This window comes from Cyphomyrmex costatus, unplaced genomic scaffold (assembly GCF_001594065.2).
Source record: "Cyphomyrmex costatus isolate MS0001 unplaced genomic scaffold, Ccosl1.0 scaffold474, whole genome shotgun sequence".
In the NCBI taxonomy this organism is placed as follows: Eukaryota; Metazoa; Arthropoda; class Insecta; order Hymenoptera; family Formicidae; genus Cyphomyrmex; species Cyphomyrmex costatus.
This window is the reverse complement of record NW_017279009.1, coordinates 1595186-1601185: the sequence shown is the minus strand read 5'-3', so window position 1 is coordinate 1601185 and position 6000 is coordinate 1595186.

Sequence of the window (6000 nt, the reverse complement as noted above, 5' to 3'; positions counted from 1 at the left end):
AACATTTTATAAAATTGATCAAAAAGATGATATTATATAACAAGTAAATTGAATTTGTTTTAATTTAATTGAATAATTGATTGAAATATTAAACTTTTTAGGTAGATTCATCGAACGATATTTTAAATAAATGAAATGCTTGTGATGAACTTTTGATAGATTTACAAACATACGAACTTTTGAAATACCTAAAACAAAAGCTATTATTATTTGCATATATCATGCATATTTCTTTGATTTTATTTCATCTTAATTTCAATTTCACTTAATAATATTTTGTAATAAGTATTAGTTAATTAGTACTCCCCTCTCAATTTTAATTATTCCAGAATAATTAATAATTAATAATAGAATAAATAATAATTATTAATTAATAGAACAAAATTTCGATATTAAATTTGTCAATTTTCCACAATATCTGTTTGATTTAAGAAATGTATAATATACACTATAAGTAGTATAAATCGGAAATTTATGGTCGTTAAAGTTGGCCGTACATCTTTTTCTTGATCAAGGGCTGTACGCCGATTATATCGGGTATTACAGCAACAACCCCTGTATTCTATATTCTCGTTATGACAGTAACGATATCGTTATATCGTTATAGCGCCGATTTTGTACATGATAAGAAAACTGACAAATACATTCGCTACCTCAGTTATTTAACATCTGTTATTATAATTAGGATATATATTTGATAATTAACGTGTCAACCTTTATTAGATTCTTTACTGTGAACTCGAAATTTCATATCACTGTTCAAAACCAAAAATAGAATGCGCCGCTTTTTATTCTAATCTCATTTTCAACGTTCTGTTTCGTATATTTAAATATCTCATTCCTGATGTATAAGTGAAAAATAGGTTCTCGCTCGTATTCTCCTCTAGTTGCCTACTACATGAGGTAGGTAGGGTGATCCAATTGGGGTTCGAATAGCCCAACGTGGTGGCCTCCCCTTTGAGTTCCCGCTGCGATCAATACTCACGCCACGATGCCAAAGCCAAGCCAAGCTACCGTCGATTCTCCATACTGAGGTCTTCGTGATGCGAGAATGTCCTTGACAACGATATAAATTGCCGTCGTAAAGTCTCGCGACTGTAGAATGCGGTAGAATGCAAAGGTCGTATCTAAATCTACGCTATAGATTATATTGTCGTTAACATTTCCGAGTAATTAATAGTTGATAAGTTGTAAGAACGATAGAATATGAAGAGAGCAAAAAGTCGAACATGTATGATTTAAATTTGTCACGTTGCGTCACGCATGGTTCAATATATATCGCATCCACTGTCTTGCAAGGAAGAGAAAATGCGAGAGGAAATGAAATTCTCCGATAACCTCACCCTCTCTTTTTTTAAATCTCTTTCGATTATCGTTCGTGTGCATATATACAACTGTTATGCGAGATATAAATTGGAGTAATAAGATATAATATTTTACTAAGGCTTTATAGAGAAGATTTCTTTGACAAGTTCTGACAACATATAGTATATTACACTCTTCTAATTAGATCCTTTCCCGGATTCTCCACGATTGTTCAAACCGCCATACGTTTCGAAAGTAGAATAATAAAAGAGGAGGAAATTTTTTTATCGCGCGCGATATATTCTTTTAGGCCACCCTATATATGCATATACGCGCACGCGCATCTATCGAGCAACGGGAAGCTCCCATCCGCAAACGAGCGCGCGAACACACATACGCATATACAAATATCCGATCCAAGCGCGCACAAAGCACACACACATGTATGTGCATGTACACACTCGCAACGACGCCGCGCAGAGAGACGACAAAGAAAGAGCCCTAGCGACCAGCAATGCGGCAACAGCGAGCGCCTGCGCGTCACTCTATGTGAGTCAAGGACGACACGTGCGGCTACGAACGACCTACTTATATCTCTGTCGCTTCGTACGCGATCGCTTCGATGCACGAACTTACCCGAGCGCAGAAATAGGACGGCCGGCGAGTCCCGACATTTTACGGATCGGCCTAACCCTTCCTCTTTACCCCACCTCCCGATCGTACCATGCCGCGACTGAACGCTACCGCTATCAGATCGCCTTGCCTTAACCCTTTCGACTGCCTCGCTCTATCATTATTACAGTTAACATCCGACTCTATTAAGTGTTTGCACACGGATGCAAAAACTATTCTTTTTTTTTTTGTAAATTAAACATATATTAATACGTAGATATGTGTGTGAGTATTTATACATGTATATAAAATGTATGTGTATATATATGCATATACATATATGAAAGATAATAACTCCACATTCGACATGTATAGCTTACACGTATGCAAACATATGCGTGCGTGCAAGTTGTGTACACGTTTAAACGTGCGTTTACGCATCACTATAAGATAAGACAGAATAGATATTTAAAATGTATTTTATAAACACACTGACTATTTTCCTGTTTTAAATTCAAATTAATATATCTTAATCAGTAACATTATTCGATTACCCACACAATTACAGTCTCACTGTGTGTGTAACCCATGTTTAACAAAAATACTCGTATAATTACTAAATTATAAAATTTATTTAAAAACATAAGAATAGATAGTATTTTTAATTTACGTCACTTTCGTTTAATCATTTAATTACTGAATAATGTTAATTGTCGCCAGCTTCAACACTCATCAACAATCATTGAGCGTTACGTAACACGCGATGATAATGAAGTATCTCTCTCTCTCTCTCTCTCTCTCTCTTCCTCTCCCTCCCTCCCATCCCCCTCTTTCTCTCTGTAATGAAACACGTATTATCGAAACTAATCATGGAAAACCAAATATAATTTCACGAAATACAATTAATTCTTAAGAAAATCGCATTACATATTTTCATTATCAATTATCTTTGGTGCAGCTAAGTTTTGTTGTAAATTTTACGTTAGACTGAGTTTACTTTTGTAAATTTAACTTCAATATATATGTATAATAATACATATGCCTATACTTATGAACTTATCTATCTTACGAAAATCTCCCTCACTCTCTTTTTCATTTTTAAATATCACAAACATTATTCACATTGGAATCATTTTTCTATTAATTGATATACATGTGTAAGAATGTTAAAATTAGATATTCTTAAACATAAATACAATAGAGGTCAACATGAGAACTCCGTGTTCAGGGAGTGGCGGAAATCTCGACAGCCGGGGCCGCGGCCGTCGAGACGCCCTAGATGCAGAACCAGGCAAGATCGATAGAAAAATGGGTCAAAGGTTCGGCCACCGCCTTGATCGGCCACCTAAATGATCGCAAGCGTTTTGCAGTAAATTGAAGGGCAAATATTGGAACGGGAAGAAATAATGAAACGCGTGCGAAATTATCTTCTTTTATCTCGAATTAGTACATGGAAAGCATAAATTGATAAAATAAAATTATAAATTATTCCGTGATGTGTGAGTACGCATATAAAATTTTTATTTAATTTTCATTATAGTTACAGGTTTAACGTTGAAATAAATTTCAATCTCATTCAATAATATGAACGATATGTATGTAAATTAGGAAACAGAAGGAACATATTGGATTTTTCATGAGAAACATGGAATGATTTTAAAAATACATGACTATGAGAAAACAATTACGGTACGAAATTTGAATGGGAAAATCGATGCATGTACGACATAAAATATGTATTGATGGCCCTGTTATACATATTATGAATCAAATATTTATTGAAGTATAGAAAAGTCTTTTTAGATTGGAGAGGATTGCCTGTATTTTATTTGAAAATTCTGCAAAAGTTGCAAACACAGTATCTAATCTTGTCTATGATGCGACCCAGGTTTTACATAACCGAATCAATCTAGCGGCTTGAACCGCGCTGCTGCCATGCTGCAACGCATGGCCGCACCGATTGGCTCGTAATCGTAACCCTCATAGGAGGATTCGCACCGCTCGCAGCAGTTCGAGTTCGAACCAAAGGCGAATCGCACGACTCGATCTTCCGCTGTTTCTTCCCGTTCCCACCCGCGGCATAAGTAGCGGTTCTCGCGCGTCCGAGCCCGGCCAGCAGTACGCGGCAGTTCCTGTTCGGCTGTTGTCATAGAATCGTGCTGGCGAGAGTGAATCCTATACGTCCTCGTACGCGCGCGTTGACGATGTACACACCGCCCATACATAGATCTCGTCGACGATGGAAATATTGCGCGAGCGCGTGCAAAATGTGTGCGCGCGCGCGCGCTCGCGCTCTCTAGTATCGATGCGCGTGTGTAGGAATGGGATGGGGGTGGGAGTGGGGTGGGGGGGGGCGAAGAAGGAAAGAAAAGGGAGGCGGGCAAGCCGCCAAGTGTGCAACATTTCGCGCGCGCGTAGCGTGTGTGAGTACGTGCGCCAGCCAATGGCGACCCAAGTAGCAACGGCGTCCGACCAATGGTAGCAAGCGACAGTGTTCCTGCGAATGCGCGCCATTGTCATCACCGGATGCGACCGATCGCGGTGAATGGTGGGGCAAAGACTGAGAGTGCGGTACGGGCTACGCGCTCGAGCGCGTTCTCGTTCGTCGGAGCTCGTTCTCGGATTCGGTTGTGTTTCGCGTTCAGTCTCGATCCGTACATTCCGTACAAGTTCGTCCGGCGCCTAGCGCGTTTTCGACTGACCATTTTCACGCGTGCGAGCGAGACCGATTCCACCGCCATCCATCCATTCATTCATCCATTCTGGGCTGAAAATTGACGGAAGAGTATTTACTTACAGTTTTTCTTTTGAGTTTTCCAAAATCTACTTTTCGAAAGCTCGAAAGAAAAAGTGCGGATACGAGTTTTCTGGATTTTTCGCTGGAAGGAAATCCACTGGTAGAATCTATTTAACCAAGAATTGCATCTGCATACGTAATTCAAGATCGACTTCCCGAAACTGATCTGTTTTATTGTAACGAGCTGGATCTTTATATAGTTCGAGTTTACTCTTACGTCTTTTACTCGTCTAATCTATCAAGAGGAATTAATATCGAGCGTTTTCAAAAAAAACAATCAAGTTCGTGAAAAAAAAAAAAGCTTGTTATACTTAAGAAAAGAAATTAAAGTAAAAGTAAGTTGAAAAGCGGGAAGCCGAAAAGGTAATATATCGTGTCGCAAAGATGCAAACGTCCATTTTAAAAGAAGAGGAACCAACAGAAATAGGCGCCGCCTATACGAGTAATGTTGCACGAATCGCAATTTCTGCGTGCGTGGCGTGACCGGAAGCAAGACTCGTGATGGCTCGAATCGTGCCGATTACGCGATCGACGTCGTACATATTTTTGGATTTGATTTTTTCCAGTGTGTGAGTATCAAGATGATTTGTCAGTCGACGATGGAAATTCTGCTTTCAAGATTGAAGGAGGAAAAAAGAAGAGATTTAACGCGAGAGAGAGAGAGAAAGAAAGAAAGAAAGAAAGAAAGAGAGAGAGAGAGAACTCTTTCACCGTACTCGCCTCCCTCTTCCCTCGGCTTGTGAAAGCAGAACTCAGGGAAAAAAAATACGCGACCCATTGATTGCGACTGTTTGACCTATTTACCGCAACCTTTGGACTCTTTCTTTCTTTTCCTCCCTCCGCCCCCCCCTCCTCCTCCTCCTCCTCTTTCCATCTCAACTTCCCGCGCAAGCCTGGTATCATCGAACATTTCCGCTCAAAGATCACGCAATCAGTGCAGGCAGTGCAGTGAACAGAGATTTAGCGATCGATCTCTTTGGTGGATTTCGTCTTGCGAATTCCCGGAACTGTATTGCGAGAAAGGTGAAAGTCTATTTTAATAACGGCTTTCCTTCATTCTTCGAATTGTCTACTAACGATTGCAATTTTTCGATTTCGCAAATCTCAATTACAATGTCGCATTAGATCTTATGCTTCGTGAGTTTCGCGAGATTTCTCGTTTTACGAATCACGATCTACGTAATTAATTGTTGATACTTGGATCGTATTCTAAATTCTTTTTACATTTTTTATTTGTGCATCGCAAGATTCATTATCGTATTTTCCATTATGGATACGAAATTTTA